The sequence below is a fragment of the Vicugna pacos genome, chromosome 25 (genome assembly GCF_048564905.1).
Source record: "Vicugna pacos chromosome 25, VicPac4, whole genome shotgun sequence".
Taxonomy (NCBI): domain Eukaryota; kingdom Metazoa; phylum Chordata; class Mammalia; order Artiodactyla; family Camelidae; genus Vicugna; species Vicugna pacos.
This window is the reverse complement of record NC_133011.1, coordinates 15,956,061-15,970,502: the sequence shown is the minus strand read 5'-3', so window position 1 is coordinate 15,970,502 and position 14,442 is coordinate 15,956,061. Positions and strand designations below refer to the sequence as shown.

The 14,442-nt window shown below is 34.7% G+C and overlaps 1 protein-coding gene across 2 annotated transcripts in view; it reads right to left on the bottom strand.

Annotated features, from left to right (window-relative positions):
* The window catches only part of EMC2 (ER membrane protein complex subunit 2), a 140,749-nt gene that overhangs the window by 75,724 nt on the left and 50,583 nt on the right, over positions 1-14,442 (bottom strand). For both annotated transcript variants that reach the window (XR_012064161.1, XR_012064162.1), the window contains exon 12: positions 10,487-10,605. The gene's annotated coding sequence lies outside the window, so the exon portion shown is untranslated. The remainder of the gene's footprint in view (positions 1-10,486; positions 10,606-14,442) is intronic.

Below are 14,442 nucleotides of genomic sequence, written 5' to 3'. Positions count from 1 at the left end.
AAGTATAGTTGTCTGCCCAGGATTGAATTTTTTACTTTGTTGACTTTGTAGTCCTAATCTACAAAACCTTCTGTCCTGCTACTTTTGAAACAAAAATATGAAGGTTTTTGTGTATGTAAAAGTGGGAGATTAGTATTTTTTGAATGATAATCTGATAACTCAGGTCCTAAAGAACATTTGTCTGGTCCAGATTCCCTTGGATGTAATTTGTTGGTTTAGATTGTTCTACTTTAATTGACTATGAACGCAAAAAGAAAACAATCCTAGATTAAAGTGTTTAGAGAAGACATGCCACACTTAAAATGGAAAGGAGGGGAAAGGGGGTGGGAAGGGATAAATTGGGAGTTTGAAATTTGCAGATACTAACTAATATATATAAAATAGATAAACAACAAATTTATACTATATTCAATATCTTGTAGTAATATGGTGAAAAAGAACATGAAAACGAATGTATGTATGTCTGTGTATGACTGAAGCATTATGCTATACACCAGAAATTGATACAACATTGTAAACTGACTATACTTCAATAAAATATATATATTCAACAAATACAAAAAAATAAAATGGAAAGGAGCAATATCTCCTATTCCTACTCTATAAAAATACAGACTTATTTGTCATTTGTTCTTTAGAAATGATGGTCTAATGAGTATAACACTTAAATGGTAATATATTTACTTCTATTCATTTTCAAAAGCAAGGCTCTGATGGAACATTTGTGTTTCTAATTTTTTTCCTCTCTGGCATATAACCAGCTTGCTCTTTTCCAAATGACATTTCGTTTCTGGGCTTTGCTATAATGCTAATAATCTTACTCATTTCCTTGTTAGATTCATTAACTTACTCTGAGCCATAGCAATGTTTTAAGCGTTGTATCAAAATCCAAACTTAAATGAAACTGTTTATTAATTTTGTAATATAATGTTATCATTTAATTTGTGCCACAAATTAGTGTTCTTTGTCTTCTTTTATTCACTTCCCTTTATTTGATAATATTCTCAGTCAAGTCAAATTTGAATATGCACAAATAGAATTTCTATGAATTACCTTTCTATCAGAACTGGGTAAATGGCAATGCCAAAGTAGAAGACACTGATCATATTTCAGTTACTGAATGAATTTTTCAAAACGTTTTACACACAGAGCATTTCCATATGCCATAAAAACTGAATGTTAGAATTTTTATATAGAAAAACATCTGTATATCTGAAATAAGCTTCTTTATTTTCTATGGTTAACATGAAATGCTACACTGTTACAATCACAAAAGGGAAATATTAAATGACACCTGACCCCTTCTAATTTCTGTATGTGAAATTAATAAAGTATTCTTTTATTTTATACATCAACCAGATCTAAATCTAATGGCCAGAACCTTAATAACAACTGTATTTTCAATCACACTGGATATTTTTCCATATATAAAACTGATACAACTATATTAATAAACATGTAGTCTTAGAAACAATTTTTAAAATTTTATCCAAGTTTTACCTTATTTGTCATTCTAATTTGGAGAATGGATGGTATTACATATGTAACTAACTCATTAATACAAAACTTCATAACTCCATGTAGCTCCAATAAAAAAAAAAAACACTCTGGAAAAGGAAAAACTATGGAGACAAAAGATCAGTGGTTGCCAGGGTCAGGGGAAGGGGGTGATATAAATGCAGAGCACAGAGGACTTTAGGGCAGATAAAATATTCTACATGATATTATAATAATGCATATATGTCATAGTACTTTTGTCCAAACACATAGAATATACAACACCAAAAGTAAGCTCTAAGGTGAACTATGGACTTTGGGTGGTTATGATGTGTCAATGTAGGTTCATCCTTGGTAATAAATGTCCCATTCTGGTGAGGGGTGGCTATACATGTGTACGGGCAAAGGGTATATGAAAAATTTCTATACCTCCCTTTCAATTTTGTTGTAAACTTAAAATTGCTCTAAAAATTGAAAAATCTTTAATAAAAAATATTTACAATTATCTTTAAGTAGCTTTTCAAGCTCAATTTTAAAAATTTGAAGGAATGCATGTTCTATACCCTGTTTATTTCCTATCAAATATTATATTATCAAGGTAGTCACACAAGTGACTGAGAAAAATAGAATTTTTCCTAAACTCCATGCCATCTCTCACTTTCTGCAATATTCATTTCATCAAGTCCAACTACTTTTAGTAGTCAAACAAACAAACTCATAGAAATAAACAAATTCATAGAAAAAGAGATCAGATTTGCAGTTACCAGAAGCTGGGAAGGGTGAACTGGATGAAGGTGGCCAAAAGGTACAAACTCCTAGTTAAAGGACACCAGCAATGTAATGTGCAACATGATAAATATAATTAACACTGCTGTGTATTATATATAAAAGTTGTTAAGAGAGTAAATTCTAAGAATTCTCATCACAAGGACAAAACTTTTTTTTTCTATTTTAAAATTTGTCATCTATTTGAGATGATGGATGTTCACTAAACCTACTGTGGTAATCATTTTACATGTTTGTAAGTCAAATCACTGTGCTGTACACTTTACATTTATACAGGGCTATATGTCAATTATATCTCATTAAACTGGAAGAAAAAAGTTAATTGAAAAAACAAGTTTTAATATTTCTTAAAATCTGCCTATTTTCTCTCATTTCTTTTACACCTACCATAGTTTCATTTTTTTCTCACTTGAGCTACTCTGTTACTTCCTTTTTTCACCAGCTTAAGCCTGTTCCGAACACATCAATTACAACGCTAATAAGATAATATTACTTCAATGTGGACAGCACTTTAGTAAACTCCTACCATCCACAGGATGAAGTCCATGCTCCTAAGTATAATGTACAAAGCTACTGGTAATCAGGCTACTTCTGTTTATCCTTCTTATGGTAGAAATCTAATTCTACCACAGCCTGCTTTTTATCCAACAAATATTTCTTGAATGGTATTTTGCTGAGTATCTTCTTCTTTAAATTACCTATTCATGTACTTTGCCCAGTATTCACTGATTTTTTAAATTCATAAATGTTCATGTTATTATACTAAATGATTTTTCTTCACCTATTGAAAAAACATTCATCAGCATTAATATATTTTTACATAATAAATTCTTTAAAATTTATGTTGTCATCAATTTAAGACAGACCAAAATGTCTGTGATCCCACTTCATCTAAAATTGCGTTTTCAGTAGTATTACTGACTCACAGTGGTTACAACAGGAAGATTCAGAGTAAGGGGGAGGCAAAATCTTCTCCTTGGTCTCCAGAAGCCAACCCCAGTGATTCATATACCATCCATCCTTGTCTTTCACCAATTAACATTCATATTATCTTCATTTACCACCATCTCTGTACTTCTCTGCTTCTTTTAACAGTCTTTATTTCAAAGTCTACTTAGTCTGATATAAATATTACTCCAGCTTTCTCTTGATTTCCATTTGCATGGAATACCTTGTTCCATCCCCTCACTTTCAGTCTGTATGTGTCTTCTAGATCTGAAGTGGGTCTCTTGCAGGCAATATATATATACAAGTCTTGCTTTTGTATCCATTCAACCACTGTATGTATTTTGGTTGGAGCATTTAATCCGTTTACACTTATGGTAATTATTGATTGTATGTTCTTATTGTCATTTTGTTAATTGTTTCGGATTTATTTCTCTAAGTCTTTTTTTCCCCTTTTGTTCTTTTGTTCTCTTCTCTTATGATTTGGTGACTATCTTTAGTGTTATGTTTCGATTACTTTTTCTTTTTTGTGTATATATCTATTATAGATTTTTGGTTTGCAGTTACCATGAGGTTTTGGTATAGCAGTATATATATTTGCTTTAAGTTGCTGACCTCTTAAATTCAAATGCATTTTAAATACCTTGCATTTGTACTCTCCTCCCCTCATGATTACTGGTTTGGTATCATATTTTACATTTAATTGTTTTGTGTGCCCCTTAACTGCTTATTGTGGATACAGATGATGATTACGACTTTTGTCTTTTAACTTTCCTTCCAGTTTGTGTGTAGATGATTGCCTACTTTTACTGTATGCTTGCCTTTACCAGTGAGATCTTCCATTTCATAGTTTTGTTTCTAGTTGTGGTCTTTTCTTTTCTGCCTAGAGAAGTTCCTTTCGCATTTGTTGTAAAGCCATTTTTATGGTACTGAATTCTTTTAGTTTTTCTTGTAAAGCGTTTTATTTCTCCATTAAATTTGAATGAGGGTCCTGCTAGGTAAAGTACTCTTGGTTGTAGATTTTTCCCTTTCATCACTTTAAATATATCATGCTACTCCTTTCTGACCTGAAGAGTTTCTGCTAAAAAATCAGCTGATAGTCTTCTAAGAGTTCCCCTGTATGTTATTTGTTGCTTGTCCCTTGTTGCATTTAACATTCTCTCTTTATCTTTAATTTCTGTCAATTTAGTTATATGTCTAGATGTGCTTCCCTTAGGGTTAATCCTGTATGAGACTTCGTGCTTCCTAGACTTGGATGACTGGTTTCCCAAGTTAGAGAAATATTCAGCTATTATCTCATCAATTATTTTCTCAGGCTTTCTCTCTCTCTTCTCCTTCTGAGATCCATATAATGTGAATATCAGTGTACTTGATGTCATCCCAGAGGTCTCTTAAACTGTTCTAATTTCCTTTTACTCTTTTTTTTTCTGTTCTGCAGTAGTGATTTCCACTACTGTCCTCTAGCTCACTGATCCATTTTTCTGCCTCATTTAGTTTACTATTGTTTCCTTCTAGTATATTTTTTTTATTTCAGTTATTGTGTTCTTTAATTCTATTTGGCTGTTCTTTATATTTCCTAACTTTTTGTTAAAGACATAACTTCTTGCTCTGTGCATCCATTCTCCTCTCAAGTTCTCTGATCATCTTTACAGTCACTACTCTGAACTATTTTTCAGGTAAATTGCCTATTTCCACATAACTTAGTTCTTCTTCTGGGGTTTTATCTTCTTTATCTGGAACATATTCCTCTACCACCTCATTTTATCTAAATTTCTGTTTTTATTTTTATGAATGTGGTAGGTTAATTATGTTTCTCAACTTTGGAGAAGTGGTCCTCTGTAGGAGACATCCTATGCATCCCAGCAGTGCATTCCCCTCTTGTCACCAATGGCCAGGGCCAGCTAGTCCCAGGGTAGAGTCTGGCCAGTGTTTGTGGACTTGTTCCAGAGGCTGTAGGATCACAGTTTTCTTGCTTCTTGTGTCTGCCCCCTGTTGGGTGAGGCTTGTGCAGGTTCCTGGTAAGAGGGGCCAGTACCAGTAGGTGGATCAGGATCCTGCCCCTCTGGTGGGTAGGGCCATGTCTAGAGGCAGCTGTGGGCTCAGGAAATCTTTAGGCAGCCCTTCTGCCAATGGGTGGGGCTGTGTTCCTGCCCAGTTAGTCATCTGGCTTGAGGTCTCCCAGCACTGGAGCCTACAGGCTGATGGGTGGGGCCAGGCCTTGGTGCTAATGACCCAAGCAAGATGTCAGCCTCAAGGAGAGTTCATGCAAATGAATACTTCCCTTATGTCTGCCACCAGCTTTTATGTCCCAGGGTGCAGCACAGCCACCACCTTACATCCCCAGGAAACCCTCCAACACCAGCAGGTATGTCTGGCCCAGGCTGCTATGAAGTTACTGCTTTACCCTTGGTCCTGGTGCACGAGATTTTTTGTATGCTCTTTAAGAGTGAAGTCTCTGTTTTCCCCAGTCCTGGGGTGCTCCAGCAGTTTAGCCCTGCTGGCCATCCAAAGCCAAATGTTCTGTGGGTTCCTCTTCCTGATGACAGATCCACAGGTTGAGGAGCCAGGCTTGGGACTCAGAACTCTCCCACTCATGTGGAAGAATCTCTGGAGTATGATTACCTTCCATATTCTCCAGTTTGTGAGTCACCCACCCAGGGAATATGGGATTTTATGATATCATGAGTACACTCCTCCTACCATCTCATTGTGGTTCCTTCTTTATGTCTTTAAATGTAAAAACTTTTTGGTAGGTTACAGTCTTTTTTATCTATGGTTGTTCAGAAGTTAGTTGTGATTTTATATTCATGAGAGGAGGTAAGCTCAAGGTCCTTCTATTCTGCTATCTCAATCCAGTAATCTCTCTGATAAAGGCACTTTCAAAACTACATGTTTTGACTTTAAACAGCCTCCTTGCAATGAAAGATTAAATAGATTACCACATTTTTCATTGCACCCAATCTCCACCCTACCCTTTTGTTATATTTTTCTCTTCAGACCATCAAAGCTTACATTCATATTTTATTCATTTGTATTTTGTAACAGTAATTCCTAGTTGCTAGAGTTCCACATTTATTTTTTAAATAGAATAAAGATACTACATTATAGGTATTTAAGATTAAATAAGAATTATACAGAAATCCCTTATAAACTGTAAAGAGCTAGAGAAATATTTATTCTAATATATTAATGCTTCTCAACATTCTTTCTCTAAATTCTCATCCTGACAAAAAAGGCCTACTTACTGTGCCTCTAGAAGGTAGTTTTCTCCTACTACTGATGCATAAATTGTTACTCCTACCCAGAATGCCAACACTCTATCTAAAACTATTTTTTAGTACCAAGACCAAGTTTATTCCTTTCCCTTAGGTCTTCACAGAGCCTTCCAACCTGCAGTGACATCTTCATCTGAAGCTGTACAGCATTAACATATTAAGTCACTAGGCAATAAGAATTATTCTTATATTGTTCTACTGGATAGTTATTTGCTTTTTACACTAATAGAATTTTCCTTCTTATTCACTGTCTTTCAAACTAAACTGTAAGCTCCTTGAGGGAAAAATCTAAGTATTAGATTTTTGTCCCCATACTCTCTTCTGTTTTACTCATACTGGTGCCACCAGTGTATTCATTTCATAAGCTTCCAGAGACCAGGGAATATAAATATGCAACATAGTTGTGGTATAACAGAGTTAAAAGTTAATTTAGTAGACATTTAACTAAACTTTGCCTCAGAGACTTTCAGTGTTCAAAAAATAAAATGAATTACATAAATTAAAATGAACATAATCATCAAAGTATAAAATATATATATATATAAATGTATATATGCAATATAGTTTAATATATCAACATTAAGGAGTTAATTCTTGGTTCTTTATATTAAGAATCAATACTAAGATGAAGATAATCTTTATAAACATATAATATTACAGGTTTATGTGATAAATGTAGATGGGTTTGGAATACTGGCTTGAGATAAATAAACACTGACTCTAAAACACATTAGTTACTTTTAAAAAGAAACCCATTTTATTTCATTTTATATCTTGTTTTCCTTATAAAAATTGATCAAAATTCCTTTAATTAGTTTATTTAAATTTTCACTTGTTTTAAGTAAATGAAAGCTTACAAGTGATATTGATGATAATGATAATTTTTCTTTGACCAAAACATCATTCCAATAGCAAGTTTCCCATATTAAAATCCCACCTGAAAATTGTATGTCAACTGACAAGACATAATATTTTAGTTTTTAACCTTTTGGTTTTAATAATATTATACAACTTTATTACAACGCAAATATAGTCAGTTATAGGTAGAGTAACTATGGCACACACCTGCAGTTACATTTGGTGTTCTTGGAATATATGGGTCCAAGGAACAAGAAGCTACTGCTTCACTGCCAAGAAGTCAAGTTTAATTTGCTTCCTTTTTCCCTCCCTCTACAACTGGCCAAAATACAAATTCCACTGCAAATGCAACAACCAGCAAATACAGATGCCATCATAAACACATAATGCTGCCAAGTAGGAAACCCTACATTGACAAATAACAGAACTCCCCATGGCAAGTGGAAGATATTCTGGGCAGCATACTTCAGGTCACAAAGCTGTATTACAAATAAAATGCATGCATCCCTTGTAACTAAAGAATACTTGGGTTCTTTTTTAAAATACTGGCATTTATTAACACTCAATGGGTAATTTTTCTGTCTGGGTTCATACTTTAAGTGGTTTGATAAATTTTATAAATCTTTCATTCTGAACTTCTGCAACACATAATTGCTGTCAAGGAGATCCTGATGTGCCTTAAATAAAGTTTGCCTAACTCAGTTAAAAAAAACACACACACACACACAAAGAGTTTTCAAACTTTGCTAATATTCATAGTCTGATAACCTACTTTGACTGTTAGTTTAATAACTGAATGACTCTCCTCACCAACTTCAGTTAGTTTGGAGACAAAATGTGAATTCAACAAATACTACAAGCATCTACTGTGGCATGATATGTGTTAGATGCTGTAGGGAGAGGAAATTAAAAATAAAACCTCTACTCTGCAGTAGAGTAGATCCATTTTTTTCTCTGGATAAGTGTAGAAATCACCTACACAGGACTCTAATAAATCAAAGCAGCATTTCAATAGAAAATCGGGTCCCTTGTGGGATGTTATAAGAAATATCATTTGCCCACAGTTGCCCCAAATTCTGAACTCCTCAAAGCAAAAATTCCGAGCATTACGTATCGATAGACACAAAAACTAGAAGAGAAAAGGATCTTTTAAAGCGCAGATAAGATAGAGTCTCATGACCTCCCCAAATAGCTTTGACTTGAAATCCAAAATATTTTGCATTCAATTTCATGAAATTTTCCCCCCTCACAGTCACTATGAAATGTCAATGCTGAGGGGTGACATCACCAAGATGGAAAAGTAGGAGACCCCAGCTTCCATCTGTTAACAAAGATCAACAATTAGACAGCTATCCATGAACAAAGTCAGCTCTGGGAGAATTCAGGAGTCCACTTAAGAAACTTCAGTAACAAGGTGGGGACCTGAGAATAACCACACAAAAAGTAAAGGAAGAACAGCTTTTTTGCCTACCCTATTCCCCTAGGCTAGCACTGCTCCTTGACAAGATGGAACTCCCCAGCTAGAAAGAGCTCCCCTTGCAGTGAGTGATCAGATGCCCCAACCTTTCATGGCACTGCGTGAAGAATCCACTTCAGTTTCACCCCACCCAGAAAATGGCAAAGCTGAGACATACAGATATGGCTAGGAATAAGGAAAAACGGCAGGGGCTACCAGTACCAGTCACAGAGTGAGAGTGACCATGGTTCCCAGTGATCTCTTCTACAGAGGACCCCAGAAATTTTGCTACTGAGGAAATCAGCACAACCACAACAGACCCCCTACAGATTTCACTAGTTTATGCCCCACAAGTTTTCACATTCACAGACACCAAACATCTGAGTCCCTCTCTTCACTCCCTGCTTCCCTCCCTACCAGAGCCTAGGATCTGCACTGGCACCCTGCCTCTGCAGCTTCATGAGTGCAAAACACCAGCCTGACCCCCTAGGCTGACCCCCCAATGCCATATACATCCTTGGGGCTAGCTCATGCAGCTGTGCACTTGCATACCTCTAGCCTGACTCCTGATGCACCAAACTTCACTGCCACGCATGCACCTGTGGCAAGACCCTGCAGCCACAGGAGCGCATGCTGATAGCCAGGGTCCCAAAACTGTCAGTGCACCCAGTTGGCTCCAGCCCTTGCTGCTTGCCCTGGCCCCCACCACTATGTGTGTATCTGCAGCCAGCACCTGTCATTACACAGGAATTTGTAACTGGCCCATAGAGCCACGCAATCCTGGCTCTAGTCACCACCACTGCCTGCCTTGGTCCCTAGACACTGGACCTGGAAGCATGGTTGAAGAAACATGTGCAGCCACTAAAGATCCCCCACAGCGCCCACCAGGGACCACATATTGATGTTATGTACTCCAGTTGGCTGAGCCACTGAGATAGCATATTCCTCCTCAGGATCCAGAGTCACCACATGCACCCACACTTGCTACCCTGAACCACTAGACATAGGTCACATCATACACCAGATGCCCTGCCACACAAGTGAAGGTCTTTCCTTACTGAAGTCAGCCCATAAAGTTTGGAAGAGGTGACTACTTCTTCAAACGTGCAGACACCTATGCAAGCCTACTGGCTTCGTGAAGACTCAGGAAAACATGACACCACCAAAGGAACAAAGTAAATTTTCAATAAATGATGCCAAAGAAGTGGAGATCCAGAAATTGCCCAATAAAGAATTCAAAATCATTGTTATAAAGATATTCAGAGAGCTATAAGAGAACACAGATAAACAATTACTGAAATCAGGAAAACAATATAAGAACAAAATGAGAAGATCAACAAAGATATAGAAAACATAAAAAAGAACCAAAGGGAAATTTTTAAACTAGAGAATATAACTGCACTGAAAAAGTCAATAAAAGCTTCAAGAGCAGACTGCACAAATGAAGCAGAAGAAAGAAACAGTGAATTCAAAGACAGATCATTTGAACTTATCCAGTCAGAGAAGAAAAAAGAAAAAAGAATGAAAAGAAACAAAGAAACCCTATGGGACTACTGGGACACCATTAAGAGAAACAATCTATGCATCATTCAAGTACCAGAAGGAGAAAAGAAGGAGAAAGGAGAGTGAGATGCTGAAAGGGAAAAATTGCCAACAACAAATACTTTACCTGGCAAAGTTGTCCATGAGAAATGAGGTGAGACAAACACTTTCCTAGTGAACAAAGGCTGAGGGAGTTGATCACCACTAGACTTGCCTTACAAAAAATGCTGAAAGGAGTTCTTCAAGCTGAAACAAAAGGATGCTAATTAGTAATATAAAAACATATGAAAATATACAACATACTGGTGAAGTTTAGTATAAAGTCAGATTCAGAATAATACTTTGATATGGTAGTGTGTTAGCTACTTTACAATAAATGTTAAAGAAAAAAGTATTAAATATAGCTATAGTTCCTACAATTCATTAATAGATACACAATATAAAAAGATACAAATTGTGACATCAAAAACATAAAATGTGGAGAGAGAAGTAAAATTGTAGAGTTTTGTAAATATAATCAAAGTTCAGTTGTTAACAGCCTAAAATAGACTGCTATATCCATAAGAGGTTCTATGTAAGCCTCAGGATAAACACAAAACAAAAACCTATAGTAGATACTCAAAACATAACAATAAGGTAATCAAAGTATACCACTATGGAAAACTATCAGTTTACAAAAGTAGGCAGTAAGAGAGGAAGAAATGAACAAAGGAAACACAAAAGAGCCAGAAAACAGTTAAAAAGATGACAATAGTAAATCCCTAACTACCAATATTTTATTTAAGTGTAAATAGATTAAATTCTCCAGTCAAAAGACACAGAGTGAATAAGTGAATGAAACACACACACACACACACACACACGAGACCCAACTATATGATGCCTAACAAAGACACACTTCAACTTCAGGGACAAACATAGATTCAAAGTAAAGAAATGGAAAAAAATGATGTAAATGAAACCCAAAATAGAGCAGAGGTAGGTAGCTATATTTATATCAGACAAAATAACTTTTAAGTCAAAAACTGTAAAATGAAACTAAGAAAGGTCATTATATAATGATAAAAGGGTCAATTCATCAAGAGGATATAACAACTGTAAATATATATGTACCTCACAGAGTACCTAAATATATTAAGCAAATGCTAACAGATCTGAAGGAAATAACAGCCAACAACACAATTAATAGTAGGGGATTTCAATACCCTACTTTCAATAATGGATATATATAATGGAAACAGAGTATCAATAAGGAAACATTGAACTTAAATTACACATTAGACCAAAAGGTCCTACATACAGAATGGAACAGTCCATCCAATAACAGCAGAATACACATTCTTCTCAAGTGCACATGAAACATTCTTCAGAGTAGATCATATGTTAGGTCACAAAACAAGTCTCAGAAAATTTAAAACACTGAAACCATACCAGGTATCTCTTCTGACCATAATGATACGAAACTAGAAATCAACAACAGAAGCAAAGTTGGAAAATTCACAAATACATGGAAATTAAACAACAAACTCCTAAAAAACAATGAGTCAACAATGAGATCAAAGAGAAATTAGAAAATGTATTGGAAACACCACATGCCAAAGTGTATGGGGTGCAGAAAAAGCAACACTAACAGGAACATTGATAGCAAAATGCTTACACTGCAAAAAGAAAGAACTCAAATAAATATCCTAGCTTTACACCTCAAGGAACTAGAAAAAGAAAAATAAATTCAGCTAAAAGTAATCAGAATTAAACAGATAATAAAGATCAGTGCAGAAAACAATGAAATCAAGAATAGAAAAATAATAGAAAAGATTAATGAAACTAAGAGCTAGTTTTGTAAAAAGATGAATTTCATGAGCTTTTAGCTAGAATTACCAAGAAAAAAAAGGGAGAACCTAAATAAATAAAATTACAAATGAAAGAGGATACTACACAAACAAAAAGGCTCATAAGAGACTACCATAAGCAATCATATACCAACAAAGAGACAACCTAGAAAAAATGGATAAATTCCTTGAAATATACAACCTACCAAAACTGAATTGAGAAGAAATAAAAAATCCAAACAGACCAATTAAATCAGTAATCAAAAACTGCCCCACAAATAAAAACCTAGAACCAGATGGCTTCACTGGGAAATTCTACCAAATATTTAAAGAATAATTAATGCCAATCTTTCTCAAGCTCTTCCCCAAAACTAAAGAGGACAAAACACTCCCAGACTTATTTTACAAAGCCAGTACTATCCTGATATCAAAGTCAGATTAGGATACCACAAGAAAAGAAAACTATAGACCAACATCTCTAATGAATATACATGCAAAAATTCTTAACAAAATGCTAGCAAAGCAAATTTGACAGCACATTGAAAGGAATATAGACCATAATCAAGAAAAATTTATCCCTGGGATGCAAGGATGCTTCAATATATGCAAATAATTCAATGTGACAAACAACATTAAGGAATGTAGAACTCAAATCATTTATCAGCTTAATAAATGTAGAAAAAGCATTAAACAAAGCTCAAAACCCCTCCATGATAAAATTCTCAACTAATTAGATATAGAAGGAATACACTTCACATAATAAAAGCCATGTATGACAAACACACAGCTGACATCATACTTAACAGGGGAAGAGGGAAAACTTTCCCACCAAGATCAGGAACAAGACAAAGATGCCCACTCTCACCACTCCTATTCAACATAGTACTGGAAGTCCTAGTCAGAGCAAACAGGCAAGAAAAAGAAATAAAAGGTATCCAAATGGAAAAAGAAGAAGCAAAATTGGTTTGTTTGCTGATAACATGATCTTGTAAACAGTAAACTCTAAAGACTCAAAAAAACTCATTGAACTAACAAATGATTTCAGTAAAATCAACACACAAAAATCAGTTTTGTTTCTACACACTGACAGTAAAATATCTGAATAAGAAATAAAGTTAACATTCCCATTTACAATAGCATCAAAAATAATAAAATACTTAGGAATAAATTTAACCAAGGAAGTGAAAGCTCTATAACACTGAAAATTTGATGAAAAAAGTTAAAAAATATACAAGTAAATGGGAGATATTCCATGCTTATGGATCAGAAGAGTTAATATTGTTAAAGTGTCTATACTTCTCAAAGCCTTCTATAGAGTCAATGTAGCCCCTATCAAAATTTCAATGGAATTTCTCACAGAAACAGAAAAAACAATCCCGAAATTCTTATGGAACCACAAAAGACCCTGATTAACCAAGTAATTCTTGAGAAAGAACAAAGCTGGAGACATTAACACCTGATTCTAAACTATATCACAAAGCTACAGTAATCAAAACAGTAAGGTAGTGGCATAAAAAAACAGACACAAAAGCCAATAAATTAGAGAGCTCTCAGAAATATATCCACACACATACAATCAACCAATATTGACAAGGAACCAAGAATATTCAATGGGGAAAGGATAGTCTCTTTAATAAATCACACTGGGGAAACTGGATATCTATGTACAAAGAATAAAACTGTAACCCTGTCATACTCCTCTCACAAAAATTAACTTGAAAATGGATTAAGGTCTTAAATATAGATAACTCCTAGAAGAAAACATAGTGAAAAAGCTCCTTGACATCAGTCTTGGCAATAATTTTTTTTGGCTATGACACCAAAAGCACAAGCAACAAAAGCAAAAAATCAACAAGTGAGACCACATCAAACTAAAAAGCTCTACAGCAAAAGAAATAATCAATAAAATGTAAAGGCAACCTAAGAAATGGGAGAAAATACATGCAAACCATGTATCTAAAAGGAGGTTCTTAACTAAATTATATATGGAACTCATTCAACTCAACAGCAAAGTAATTAATAATAATAATAATAATAATAATAATAATAATAATAATCCATTTTAAAGATGGGCAAAGGACCTGAATAGACATTTTTCCAAAGAAGACATTCAAATGACCACCAAGCATTAAAAAGTACTCAATATCAATAATCAACAGAGAAATGCAAATCAAAACCACAAGATACCACCTCATACCTGTTAGAATGGCTCATTAAAAAGTCCAGAAATAACAAATGTGGAGAAGATATGGAG